The sequence below is a fragment of the Sinohyriopsis cumingii genome, chromosome 6 (genome assembly GCF_028554795.1).
Source record: "Sinohyriopsis cumingii isolate HCF-2022 chromosome 6, ASM2855479v2, whole genome shotgun sequence".
In the NCBI taxonomy this organism is placed as follows: Eukaryota; Metazoa; Mollusca; class Bivalvia; order Unionida; family Unionidae; genus Sinohyriopsis; species Sinohyriopsis cumingii.
In genome coordinates, this window is record NC_142966.1 from 95,915,003 (window position 1) to 95,929,946 (window position 14,944).

General features: G+C 39.9%; 1 long non-coding RNA gene across 1 annotated transcript in view; it reads right to left on the bottom strand.

Moving 5' to 3' along the window:
• The window catches only part of LOC149797489 (uncharacterized), a 30,611-nt gene extending 21,290 nt beyond the window's left edge, over positions 1-9,321 (bottom strand). Inside the window, exons 1-2 of the long non-coding RNA XR_016421526.1 lie at positions 9,186-9,321; positions 7,553-7,661 (exon numbers count right to left, since the gene is read on the bottom strand). This is a non-coding gene — a long non-coding RNA (uncharacterized LOC149797489). The remainder of the gene's footprint in view (positions 1-7,552; positions 7,662-9,185) is intronic.
• Positions 9,322-14,944: the final 5,623 nt, after the last annotated feature.

Consider the following 14,944-nt stretch of genomic DNA (forward strand, 5'->3'; position numbering starts at 1 on the left):
CATCGTACCCATCGCAAGGCTCACAATCGCATTCCACTTCAGAAGTCCCACACTTGAAGTGTGCCTTTCTAAACTTGTTTTGTGTTTCTCTGAAAGTATTCATCTTGTTCGCTTGGTCTTGGTAGTCACAATGAACTATCGATCTTGCCTAGAGTTCCTTTTTATATACAGACCAATACCGACGTGTCCATACGGTAAAGTGAAATGATTGGGAAGTCGCACTCGCTTCTGGTACACGATTTGATAGACTTTTTCCAAGGGTCGACTGACGATGTGGTGAGTGGGTAAACGTACAATCTTGTTCGGTTGATAGGTGGTCACTTTAAAGTTTCCATCCTCTCCCGATTGCAAGGCTTCTTTCAGTACCCCAAAGTTGACCACTCGACTGGTACGATAATTCAGAGTCAATCTTTTCACTTTGCACGTCGTGTGCACTTCTCCTTGTTTGTCCCGGTATTCGTAGCCGTAATTTTTTGGACCGCCACTGACGAAACTTAGAATCTTTTCGTCGGGATGCTCGTCTGTCCAGGTTCCTAAACGGTCTCCTTCGATGTCAGGGTGCTGTTGACTCGGGTGATGGATGTAAATGCAACTGTCCGTGTCAAAGTACAGGACACGTTCCCCTAACAGTTCTAAAGCTTAGTACAATTTTAAGCGAGCATGAGCTGTCACATAAGCCGCAATGATGACATTTCCAAAAGGGTTGTCTTGTACAAAGTCCAAATCTTCTTCGTAATTGACCAAGATCAAATCCTCGCGAACGACGTCCACGTGTTTCATGTATTTGGTTTTGTCGTGAATCATCTGGAAGTAGCGGGAAGGTTTTGTCAAATATTCCGTCTTGGGTAAACACGGTCGTTGTGCCATTTTACCCCACAAGCAATTTAACATCACTTTGGCAAACGATCGCCTGCCTTCGTTTTTCTCGATGTGATCTAAAGTGATGCCTTCTTGTTCATTGTATTTCTCTTTGAATTTTATTTGGCCTTCGGGAGTGTGACACCAGGAAGGATAGCCGCTGGCTTCTTGCTTCAGTTTCAAAAGGGCAACCACGTAGTCAGCGAAAATGTCTTTCTGCATAGGGCACCCTTGTGGTATTGTTGTGTCTTGGGAAAGTGACAAATTTCGTACACTTCTAACAGTTGGTATCCCATGTCCAGAGCTTTGAACAATTCTACGCTGACCCACGTCCCCGTCAAGGCCCGTTCTTCCTGGGTGTGATGGCAAGGCTGGTCTTGGTTGCACGTTTCGGCACAAGTACGGCACAAAGGAAACATCAGTTTGCCTTGGGAATGGTGAGGTAACACGGGATGGTACAAGTCCGTGGGCGGCAAAACCTTAGACTTGATTAGACCTTCGTATTGTCGAATGTTTTTCAGGTCGATGTGTTCCGTCAACAATTGTGGGTGCCCTACAGGAAAGCGACAATATTTGCACACGTAGGGATACAGCGAACACACGTCCAAGTATTTGATTTCTTCTCCTTTCTCTTCGTCGGCTTGGTACAGCAAACAGGTGGCATTGGTCTTTCCTCCGTACAAACTATCCCTCGGGTTCAGGGGGTCCATCAGCTTGTAACTTTCCACGAGGCGTTTAAACTCGGGATCGGTTTTTATACGGTGATCGTATTCGTGTTCCCACATTTCCACCACTTGGTATCCTTCCTGTTCCAACTTCAAGCGTCGCTGACAAGTGTCCTGGTACAAGTCTTCCATGGTTCGTTGTAAAAACTGATTTTTAGTGCTACGATCAGGGTAACAGACGGGACATCCGTGAAATAAGCAACCGTTAAACTCGTACACGATCTTGGGGTTTTCTAAGTCCCAGCCATCGACCGAATACGTTCCGATGGTCTTTTCGCCTCCTCCGTTGCGGGCATGCTGAATCCATTTGTCTTCCTTGTCGCACAAGTAATGTAACCAACGTAGGGCTTTGACCGAGTATTGACGTTTGACATAGTTGGTCGTTTGAGGGCTGATGACAGCCACGGTGTTTTCAGGCATGAATCGTTGTCGATACACTAAGGAACACGCTTTGGCAATGGTGCAAGCTTCTTTCAAAGGATCGACCCCTCCGTGTTCCATGAACAGTTCTCGAAATTTTCCACAGCAACGCCGTAAAATGTCCACGTCGGAACGACAATACTTTAGCATTTCTTCCTGAAAGTCGAAAGGGTCCGAGGCGTGAGCCTGGTACCAAGCGTAGAAAGCTTCTCGTTGTTCGGTACGCATGTTGTCGGGGTCGTAATAGTGAGCCTCAGGTAAATGGGGTAGAACGGCGTGTTGATTGCCTTCCGTATTGAAAAAGTGTGGAAAGTACCCTTTAGCTATTTCTGTCATTCCAAACGTTTTAGGCATTCGACTCAAAGGCATGGCCAAGTAACTCATCGAATCTTTAAACTGTACTTGTCCTACTTGCATGAAAATGATTTTGGCTCCGTTCAAAGTCACTTTAGGACGCTCGGTGCCTTGTTCGGTATAGTATCTCAAAAGAAACTGTCCATCGTATCCGGAGAAATTGTGAGCCATCACCGTGGCATGACGATGACAATCTCCGTAACGTTCGATGTCCTCTTGGCTCCACGTCTTGTCGATGGGGTCTAAGACCCATTGGGCAAAATCGGCTAGCGTGTTCGGTCCTCGAAAGATTTTTTCACGCCCTCCAGTAATCTTCCTGCAGTGAGGGCAATGACTGAAAATAGGTTCTTGAATGCACTTCTCGCACGCTCGATGAGCCACGCAGAAATTAGGAACGTGAATGCCAGTCTCTTGCATGCAATCGAAATCGAAAAAGATGAAATTGCCTTTATTCTTCTTCTTGTGACCGTCCTCTTCCTCTTGTGGGGGTTGGTATTTTTGCACGTAACATTGATGTTTCAAGTCCACGATGTGGTGACAAATGTGACATTTTTTCTTTCCTGAACATATGTGTGCCTTGGCACTATTGGTACGTATGCCTTGTCAACAGGTAGGGCACAATCTCAGCAGTTGACAAGCACATTTCTGCTGTGAACCTTGCGTCTTCAAATGTTGTTGGTAACAGGTATGGCTGACAAAGGTGCGCAGACAAGTTGAACAAGGCACTGGTCCTTCGCTCAGACAGGGTGGAGAGTCCAAACATCCTGGGCATTTCGATCCACAATGTTTGTGTTGCTCTCGATTATTATAACCACGGTCACATTTCTCACAGTAATATCTGTATCTTAGAAATCCGGTGATACTGGTAATGGTATCGAAATGTTCATCGTGATAATAGACATGAATGTATTTTCCATCCTTAAAATCTTGGCCTCGAAACAACAGAGGCCCACGCACTTCTTGAGGGTGCACTTTCAAGGTGTAGCGTGGAGCTAGGACATCTTGCAATTTTTGCATTTCAGGAATGCCACAGGGTGTGTCTTTGGACAGGCCAGCTTGTTGCAACAGGAGTTCTGCTTCGTTTCGTTGTTTGGCTCGGTCCGATTGCTGAATAGTTTTCCAGGCTCTTTTCCATTTTGCCGTGTCGTTCTTGTTGGCATAGGTTCGTCCCACCACGATGGCACGGGCTAAACACATCTGGTCTTGAGGATTGTTAATTCGGACGAGACTTGTTTTGGTGTTGCGAAGGTCATCCACCAATAAGACCTTTTTGCGTCCAGTCCCTTGAGGACGAGAGACGTGGGTCATGTCCAGTGTGGCTTTTCCATCGGTGATGTCAAACTGGTCATTAGATTGTTGCACGTGTTGAATTTTGTCCATGACTTTGGAAGTGGTCAATTCTGCAGGGGTGCTAAACTCGATCCAAACAGGGGATTTCAAACCGTCGTGTTGTATGGAAAGTCTCAAGCGATCGTCTTCTTTGGGTTGACATTGTCGCTTGAGTGTGGTGAGCAAAGAATCCCACACTCCGGTGATGAACCCTTCTGCTTTCTCTAACGGTACGTCGGACTTGAAATCTTTAAACTTCACCGTGTATTTGTAAGCCGTGGTTCTAAATTTTCTAGAGGAGCGCTTTTCCGTCTCTCGAATGGAATAGTATTTTTCAGGGTTGACTAAGGGTGGCGAACTTTGTTTAGAGGGTTCGAATTCTGGTTCACTCATGTCCTCTTCAAAATCACTGGCATGAATTTGTGCCAAGACTTCAGCTCTGGTACGAGGCGATAGATCACGTTTCTGCCTCTTACTTTCTTCTTCTTTCTTCTCAAATGAATTGGATCGTTTCATCTTGAGTGCAAAACGTCAAATGACTCAGGTTTAAACACCATAAACTAATTTATAGTCATGGCAGACCAGCGTATATAAAAGGGTGTGTGTCTTGTCCTTTCACTATTCATTTCACTCTCAAACCGAGCACAACGATGGAAGAGACTACCCAGATGGAACGTTTCATCAGAGCTTTGCGAGGGGTCATTAGAAAATTCTCTTCAGACCAGCCGACAGACTACTCTCCTTCCTTTCGAGATAAGAGTCAGGATACTTGCTATATCTGTCAGAAGAAAGGGCATTGGTCTTCAGAGTGTCCAGACCGTCAAAAAAGAAAAAAAGGGGCTAGAAAAGACAAAAGTCAAGATACCTGTTATTATTGTCAAGAAAAAGGACATTGGTCTCCAGATTGCCCAAAAAAGAAACAAGAGGAGTCAGAAGAAAAGAGGGATTCTTCAGAGGAAGAGAGGGATTCTTCAGAGGAAGAAAGCAGCCAGGTAAAGAAAAAGAAACAGGAGAAGAAAAGAAGAAGGGAAGAAAGTGAGGAGGAAGAAGAGGAAAAGAATGTGAGGGTGAAGAAATTGAAAAAACAGAGAGACTAAAAAATGAGACAGAAGAAGTTTATGAACTTTTTAAAGTGCTCTGTTGTGAATTGTGAATTGAATTGTAACTATGGATAAAAGAATAAATTGATTATATAAGGTAAGTGTCTTTGAGTTTTGATTTTAAAATAAGAACGTACACTCACGCACTCATATACACGTACTATAGGGGTAAAATGTTTTTTTTTTTTTTTTGAGTTATTGGCAATTGAAATTGTATTTCTTTTCGAGAGACGTGGGTGGCCCTGAAAAGGGCCTTTGGTTTTTATGGTGTAGGGGTGAGTTTAAGAAATCAACTTTAACTGTCTTAAGCCTTTGCCACGGCCGAGGCCTACTTCTGGACTGCGTACTGTTGATGATGATGATGATTTGGTTGAAATCACTAAGGGTGGTACGGTAGGCTTAGACACAGGGTTGACGTGTTTAGCTCGGGAAGGTCGTATTCTCTTTGGTCGTAATAAAGAAGTCTGATACATTTGTTTCAGACTTCTTAACTCCGCTAAAATGTCCAACAGTACCGTGACCGTTTGATTTTCACCCTCTTGTTTCTTTGCTGCTACTTCTTCTTGTTGTTGTTGTTATTTTCTTACCTCTTCTTCTTGCTGCTGTTGCTGTAGGAGAAAAGCTTGCTCCGCTTCCTTTTGTCGTTGTATAAATTTCTCCAATTCTTCTTTCTGTCTCTGTCTAAAATTCTCCACTTGCGGTAATGAAGAAGGTAACGAAGGTTCCGGAACAAATTCTTGCGAGGTAAGAAAATCCACAAAATCCCAATGTACCTCTTCTGAAAGTAAGTCCGGGTTCCCTTGGGCGGTCTCCACTGCTGGTACTCCCCAGTGAATCGTTTTCTGAGTTTCCGTCATGTTGAATCACTGTCGCATAGATTGACTACACACAGGCGCTAGCGAGTCTATATAGACCACGTGACGTAACAGACTGTTCTCTTCGGATTGGATGCGGGCTGACTGAATTTTGTAACGCGTGTTTGGATTGGTGAATGAACTCAATCCGTTTCAATCCTTCCTCTATCTATAAATAAGCGCAATTCACTGCATTGATTCACCTGTTCTCGTCGCCTCAAGATGTGGACCACAGTTGAATCATCCACCCTTGTGTCTTCAGTGATGTTTAGGACGGACATGCTAATGTATGTCCGATCCAAGTGGACCGTTGTCCACAGGACAGACACCAGTCTGTGGATACGTAGGATCTACGTAGAAAGACAAGGATGCCTCAAAAGAGTGCTGATTTACGGGCCAACAGTGAGACGCAGCCTAAGGACAAGAAGAAGACCAATGCGGTGCCCTTTATGTTAATGGATACATTAACATAAACCCAAAGGCCCTTTTCAGGGCCACTCATAGGTCTCGAAAAGAGAATGACTTTCGATTGCCTACCCTTTTATTAAATGTTTTTTAAAAAAAAAAATCCCATGTTCAATTCCCCTTGTCCCTAGACAGACCCAAACTCTATTCCCCATGTTCAATTCCCCTTGTCCCTAGACAAGCCCAAACTCTATTCCCCATGTTCAGTTCCCCTTGACGCTAGAGTGGCCCAGGATTTTTTTCTCCATGTTCAATTTCCCTTGACGCTAGAGTGGCCCAGGGTTTTTCTCCATGTTCAATTTCCCTTGACGCTAGAGTGGCCCAGGGTTTTTCTCCATGTTCAATTTCCCTTGACGCTAGAGTGGCCCGGGGGGGGGGGGGGTCTGTAATGCTAATTCCCCTTGACGCTAGGGTGGCCCCATTCACTACTCATAACCAAGAAATAAATATAGCCAGAAATACACGAAAGATATAAGCAGAAATACATGTAAAATCCAAAAGTAAAAAAAAAAAACCTCATTGAAGGTTACCCCATGAAGTGACCCCATAAAGACAAAAATTGGCAAAATGAAAACTTCATTGAAGGGTACCCCATGAAGGGACCCCATGAACTGATTTTAAAAAAAAAGCCCAAACATAACCAAGAAATAAATATAGCCAGAAATACATGGAAGATATAAGCAGAAATACATGGAAAATCCAAAAGTAAAAATAGACCTCAGTGAAGGTTACCCCATGAAGGGACCCAATAAAGACAGAAATTGGCAAAATGAAAATTTCATTGAAGGTTACCCCATGAAAGGACCCCATAAAGACAGATATTGGCAAGATGAAAACTTCATTGTAGGGTACCCCATGAAGGGACCCCATGAATGGATAAAAACTGGCGCAAACACCCCATGACTAATATAACTGGCAATAAATTGGCAACAAAACTAGGAAAAACAAACATGTTCAGCTTCGACTGTCTATTATTACTGTTTAAAACGATATAAAAAAAAAATTAAATTTGGTCAATATTTGGTCACCCGGTGCCAAACAAATCAACCATGTCTGCTTCAGCAGAAAACAACAACGAAGCTACGAAATTGCACAACGGGGACAACAAGTTTTTCATACAATTTTCTGTTCACCCCCCCCCCCCAAAAAAAATAAATTCGGTCGCGTATTGTTTTTCGGGCTCGGTTATTCATATTAGACTCGGATTGGTTTTCGGATAGTTTAATGAGTCAACGCTGCTTTCTCTAAAACAGCATTTTGTAGCCTCAGATTCTGAAACGAAGAATTAAATGGGGCAACTCCCCCCAAAAAATGAGTCGGTCGCACATGGGGGGGGGGGCGGCCATGCTGCTCATTAACATAGTACAAATGTTGCGTCATTTAGAGAATATTGCTGCTCAGAAGAAAATTCCCTACAACAGGACCGATAAAGTCATATATATCTTACCAATAGCAATATATGACATATTAACTTCAAGTTTGCCGTGACAAGGACTGTTCAGTGGGACCCGCAGGTTGAAGGTGTTATTGGTCACCAACAATGGATAAGACCCATTCTGAAATTATACCACATACAAAATAATGTCAACTAGATTCATTCAAATTTACTTTCCTGCAATACTGAAAAGAAAAGTTTTGATTTTTAATCCGAACACATTCTTTCCAATTACAAGTGGGCTGCATACGCAAACTCAATTGTTTTAGGCATGATTCTTAGTGCTATGGATAGCTTGGTGTCCAATCAAAATGCTAGATGATGGTAACTATACTATACTTTAAACTGCACACGAGGTTCATGCAATAAGTCATGTTAAAAAATAAAACAAGTACAAGCCATATCAGTAGGAGCCAAAAATAAAACATGACCTTTAGGAGTCCTTGAACACTTTACATCTCATACTTGTGATACGAATAATGTGTTCTCCGATTAGGTTTACGCAGATCGGTATGCATCACGCGCAATTTATGTTCACCAAACCTATGTATGCCTTAATACCACGCAGAAAGATCTGCACGCATTACATTTGACTGAGACTGCCTGAATGTAATTGCAAGTTACTGGTTCAGTATTAATCAATTTAATTTTCTGGACGAAAAGTCACGTGGCACATAATGTCCGAGCTTGCCATGGCATTCATTGGAATAACAAGGTCCCAGTATTTATCTAAATGTTGCCAATAACTGTTTGAGTATATGCTTTAGAGATTGTAAATAGATGATACATTAAATAAACAAAAAAAAATGTAAACAATCATTTTTATTTCCTATATCTGAAATATAAATTGAGTCAATTAAACTTCATCAAAGGGTGAAAATACTGTTGTTGAACGATCTTTTTCAGATGTAAGGCAGAACCGTGACACATACAAAAGAAAATCACATCAAATGCCTCCTTTAATCATTTTGCTCCATCGCCGCCAAGTACGTGTCTCCATTTTGGAGAGTATCGCTAAGAAGCCTAAGTCTGAGAACATTTATGTTTCTTGGGAGGAACAAAATAGTTCCAAATGATAAGCCCCATTACTTTGTTTATTTCATGACCTGTGAAGATTAATCTAATGTATGCCTTGATTGTAATTTAAACTAAGTACAAGCCTTCTTAAAGTATGTGTTAATATATGTTTCTGCAAAGCGTAAAATTTCCTGTGCTGATTGAAACACTGCCTTTGTCAATTCATTTGTTTCGGATGTGCTTAATTTTGCATTTGTTTTCACCTTCGGCGGTAACTAAATGTTGCATGATGTCCCAATCCCAAAATGCCTAAAAAGAAGTGAGTGGTTTTGAAAAATACGGGAGCTTATAAAGTTTGGTCACTTCAGATAAGGCTTAAATAGAAAACCGTGGTCTGTTAGATAAATAAAATAAGTCGAAAATGAAAACGTACCTGCTTCATATGCACTAACGTTTAATGTACTTATGAATTCAGCAAATATTATAGTTACTAATTTAACGCTTGCTGAATTAATGGTTTCATTGTGAAAGTAAAGGCCGGTGTTTGTAGCACAATAATTCCAACTGTATTGTAACTAAATGCGTTATCTACATTGAGTTTGACTGTAAACTGACACATAATACTGACCTCAGCGTTTGTTACAAATTGGAAACATTCAAAGGACATAATTCGGTTACCAATCCGATTTCAAATGTACTTCCGGTGATCATGCAGGTCATGTAGGCATTCAGTATCGACTGTCACGGAATTAACCTCTGTTATTTATTGAATACATTTACTCGGGTTTCGTTGTTCGTGTACAACGATACCCGAGTGTGATTTATGTATATTGTGGCGTATTTCGAAATAGTGAGCTCGGTTCATCCCATGCCGCACATGCGAAGTGCTCTCGATGGGACGAACCGAATGCCTACATTGCACAGACTGTCTGTGTATAAATACCTCACCGTATGTACATTTAGTTACAATACGAAACAGTCTTGTCAGCGGGCAGTCTGCTTCAAGGACTTGAGTCTGCCTCAATATTTGAAGATCGCAAGGTTACTATACACCCAAGGAGAAGTATTTCTCTTCCCTACTTGCAATCACGCAAACAACAATTAGTATTTCACACCCAATTAGTATTTCACACCTGACGAAACATACAAATTTGATAAACTGCAACCATAATTTAGCCCAATTTTTCTATTTTTCTATTAAAAAAGCCCTTATAAGAGCTATAAACCTGAACAGAAAAATGGCAACCAACGCTTCGTCCAACATTAACTATGAAGCCTTTGTAAAACAATACTTCAAAACTGGAGAAGAAATTGAGCAGGGACGTTCGTTCAATACCTACCGTGACCCATGGTCACAGGCCATAGACGTTTCCGAAATCCCTGCACAAGACAGACCCACTACGATGGAAATAATAGCATCACTGGCTGCTAGAGGCATTAATGCCCAGAATATGGATACTCTCTCCAACCTAGGGAGAGGGATATTCATTATATACCCCCACCCCCAAAGAAGTTTTTACTCCCACAGGGCAATATTGTCCTATGTGAGAGGGCGGTCAAAGTAAAACCTCCCCCATCACCAAATTAATTCAGAAAAAAATTACGGACATGTGTGTCCAGGTTCCCCAAGGAAATACCTTTAAACATCTTCCAAGAAGGGTTTGAAAGTCGCACAGGCGTCAAAGCACTTAACGCAAGATATGACACTTATAAAACAATGTAAGGACTTGGCACAGGAAAAATAATTGTCAAAATAGTCATACAAGATGCACCCAAAATCCCATAATTTTGCAACATTTTTGGTCTCCCAATACAAACGTCGTTCTACAACTACCATATGATACGTCCATTTGGCGGTTGTGGGAAAGTAGGCCTCGATAGATGGCGTTGTGATAATAAAAACAAAAAGCACCAAGACCATGAGAAACAATAATCACACCGATTCAAGAACCAAACAAAGACAAAAACATGAAATCAAAGGCATCAACAAAAACAACAGCAAGAACACCACAATCGAATGATCAAAAAATACCTGAAGGACCCGGGAAATCGATCCCAAACACAAACACAAAAAGCACAAAATAAAATGCACAGAACACAACCCAAAACAACAACAGCAACAAAAACAGTAACAACAACAAGAACAACAACACAAATTACAATTTATTTAAGCCAATGCATTACTTAAAGTATAACCAGAACAAAAAAAGGAAATGGAAAACAAACAATTTTTTTTAAATATGGGAAAGGAAAGTTTGAAAATACTCTCGTGTAATGAAAACGGACTAGATATCATAAAAGTAAAACTCTTATCAGCCATGCAAGGAATTATGATATTATATGTTTATAGGAAATACATGATATTAAATCCCAAACAGTAAACTACATTGAAGATAAACTTAATGCGTTATTCATAATACAAAAAGGTTATACCAATCCAAGAACTGGGGTGTAAATAATAATAAGGAACACAACTCTTCAAACTGACTGAAAAAGCTATGCAACCCCCTGAAATATTTAAAGGAAGAATGCTACATATCTACACAAATAAAATGCACATTATAAATACTTGTATACCAGCAAGGAAGAACCAAAAACATACATTTCTATACAGATTATCAGATTATTTACTACCTTACAAAGAAGATAACTTAACCATAACAGGCTAAAATTAAAGACCAAAAAAAACAAGCTAATATATATATATATATATATATATATATATATATATATATATATATATATATATATATATATATATATATATATATATATATATATATATAACTATTTGCATGACGCGTGGTGGACTGGCGAAAAAGCCTTTCAAATGAAAGTTATTAAAGAAAACCCTAAATGTCCACTCTGTTAGAAAATGTTTGACAGTAAAAGAAACATAATCATTTCATGTGAAAACCTTAAAAACTAAATAACTGAAACAATTAGAGAAATAACAAAAAAACTAGGTTATTTTGACGAATCTAATTTATTATACACAAACATGATAACAGATAAAATACTATATAACAAAATAATTAATTTTATATTGCACGCGATAGAAATAAATGAGACAAAATGTTTGGATAGAAGACAACTAATTGGTAAAGCCATCGAGAGATGAGCTAGCTAGAGAGCACCAATCCCCCATGTTTTCAATCACGCCCGCGTGATCGGAAATTTCAATCCCTCGCAACTGGAAAGCATTATGCTAGCTTAATAGCACCAGCACGTAAAGACCATCTCATGGGAAAAGTCACACACAGTGAGCTATCGTAAGAGAACCCATTGAGGAGAGCGTCTACTTTACTTATAAACGAGTATTACTCTGGCCGCCGCCTTACGAATTATGTTTGCAGTATGATCTTTGTTTAAACATATATAGTCACATGGCAATCCAGGATTCAGGCCTCAATATGTAGGCACTCTAAGGAGGGGGTCCAATTAGGGCATTGTGACTAAAACACTAAAAGGCATCATATACAAAAAGAAACACACTGAAACAATAAAACTCCTATATAACAAGTATGGATACTAAGGTACCATACAACAACTGAAAGATGATACAACTTTTCTGATATTTTAATCTTTTCTCTTTGAATATATTTCGAATTAGACAAAACATTAATAAGGACGCGTACAACAAATTATCAATCTTCTCTTGCGGCTACCCTCTGTCGTACTGGAGAAATAACTCTGGCGAATTTAACAAGAAACTCTTAACATGGGCACTTGATGAAAGCCCTTCAAAACTAACTGCCATGTTCTCATGAGCACATAGACGTATCAACCACGGCATCACACTGAGCTGAGCAACTAAACTGTGTCTGATAATGTATAAATGCATTCCTGACAACTACGCAGAGAAATGATCTAAATCCAACAACACTAATCCTTATAACCATACATACAATCCGACAAAACAATCTCTTTATACGAACAACTGGAAATAACATTGATTAATATTTAATAATATTAGATCAGAGCAATTTAACTGATAAATAATAAGATTAAAGTAAATAGCAAATAACGCTAATACCAAATAATATATAACAAACTTTTATCTAGCAGTTTTCCATCACGTCCGCGTGATGGAGAATTTCAATCCTACCGTAATACACACCGTGCTAAGGCACGTTAAGTACAAACTGAAGAATCGAACACAAAAAAATACATAGAATTTAACCTAAGGCATAAAAGAAATTAAACAAGAAAACAAAATACAAACACGCACTCACAAGCAAAAACACAGTGCATTTAGACCTCTTATTTATTTAATTTTGGATATAAAAATTATTTTCCGAAATATATAGGATTAAATAAGGAAGAAACTGGAAATCAATTTGACCTAGATAGTGCCATCCAAATATTAGAAATGGGACATTGAGCAACACATACACCATCAGCAACACACACTGGACAACTAGACTCTGGCAGAATCACTATTTTAAACAGAACATTATGGTGATAAGTAGAAGAAAACTACCTATGGACTTAAATAAGTCTTTGAGGCGGCTAGTATACTCCAAAGTTCTAAGTATGGAGGGATATAAATCAGGCCCCCTGCCAGCCCAGGCAGAGGGAAGAGAGTATATCCCCCCAAACTTCTATGGGATAACAAAACTCGATAATATGATGAACAAAACAAAGAGCAACACTGCAAAATTATATTTATATTTATTATTTTTGGAGACAACAACATTTATAACACAATAATGGGTGGACAAGGAAACCCATAACACACAACACTGTTTGGAAAACAGGGTGTCACTTCTAAGTCGTAACCAACCAGATATGTTGGGATGAGGCTAGGAGGTGTCAACAAAGCTTCAAGGACTTGCACATCTTCAGCTGTAGATGTATGTAAGTTTATTAATTTCTAGTCTATAAGTTATAACTACTGTAATACCACGTTTATTTTTGTATGTTTGCTGTGTAGCTTTGGTGTACGCAGTATAATGCACATATTTCTATTCTCGTGTTCGACTTAGCAAGGGATTTATATTAGCAATGTAAAGCTACATTTTTTTGAGAACTGTTTAATATAGTAGGATTCTTATCGAGCAGAATTAGGTTTATTTTTGAACCTGTCATTTTGTAATTATTGTGCTGATAATGTAATCTATATAACTTACCGTGTATAACGTCATTACGTTATTATGCCCGTGTCATGTACAGTACACGGTGTTGGATATATTTTCAGCTGTCTGTGACCGGAGTGTCTGTCTGTGACGCGGAGTGTCTCTGTCTGTGGCCAGAGTGTCTGTGTTCGGAGTGACCAGAGTGTCTCTATCTGTGTCTGTGTTTGTAGTGACCAGAGTGTCTGTGTCTGAAGTGACCAGAGCGTCTAATCTCCGGGGTGTCCGGAGGGTCTAATGTCCGAGGTGTCCGGAATGTCCACTGTCTTACTGTTTAATGTCCGGGGTGACCGGAGTGTCTCTGTGACCGGAGTGTCTCTGTCTGGAGTGACCGGAGTGTCTGCGTCTGGAGTGACCAGAGTGTCTAATGTCCGGGGTGTCCGGAGGGTCTAATGTTCGGAGTGTTCCGAAGTGTTCCGAGTGTCCGGAGTCTGTAGCAGCTGTGAAGCTGGACTGTAACAGCCGTGGAGCTGAAACAGTGTACTGATAACGGAGTGTATCTCCGTACATTTAATTTGTTAGCCGTGGGCTAATTTTGTGGTTAGTAAACCCAGTCTTTCTTTCGGGACTGTAAAGATAAGTTGTACATCTGTCCCTCTTTTTATCGCCATAATTTCGCTACCTGAGTGAATGCATTTTACTACACGTGTAAAATGTCATTTACTACCTGAGTAAACCATATCCATCGTTTCATTGTCAAATCGTTGTGAACCATTCACCGCTTGCCTCTATATTTGCTAAATTAATTTATTTGTATTTTTCATCATTAAGTCTTTGTTAATCAAATCCAATATTTGGATTATATATCTATACGCACATTTTCATAATTAGTTGCTCATTCAGGTCATCCATTATTAAACATTGTATGTATATCATCGTCAAAAGTGTTCTGTTGTGAATCCGAAAATCCCACCCAGTTATCTTGTTACATCGACTAGTTCTCTAATGGGTGTACTTATTTTAGGATTTTTTGCTGCATGTAGACTTAAATGGCGATTAAACTTTATTTCGATCGTACACACTATGTTCAATAACGTGAAAATTTTGAGGCGAGATCAACCTAAAGGTATGATCCCATACAAACCGGACTGAATGTCGAACACTGTGAAGTCGAAATGAAAGGTGTATATGTTGAAAAAATCGTACTATTCTGTTATTTGTTCTGATGGACATAACGTCATTTTTACTTAACCCGGTTTAGTATACGATTACCATTGTGACACAAAAGTACATAGCTTTAATTTTCGCCTGG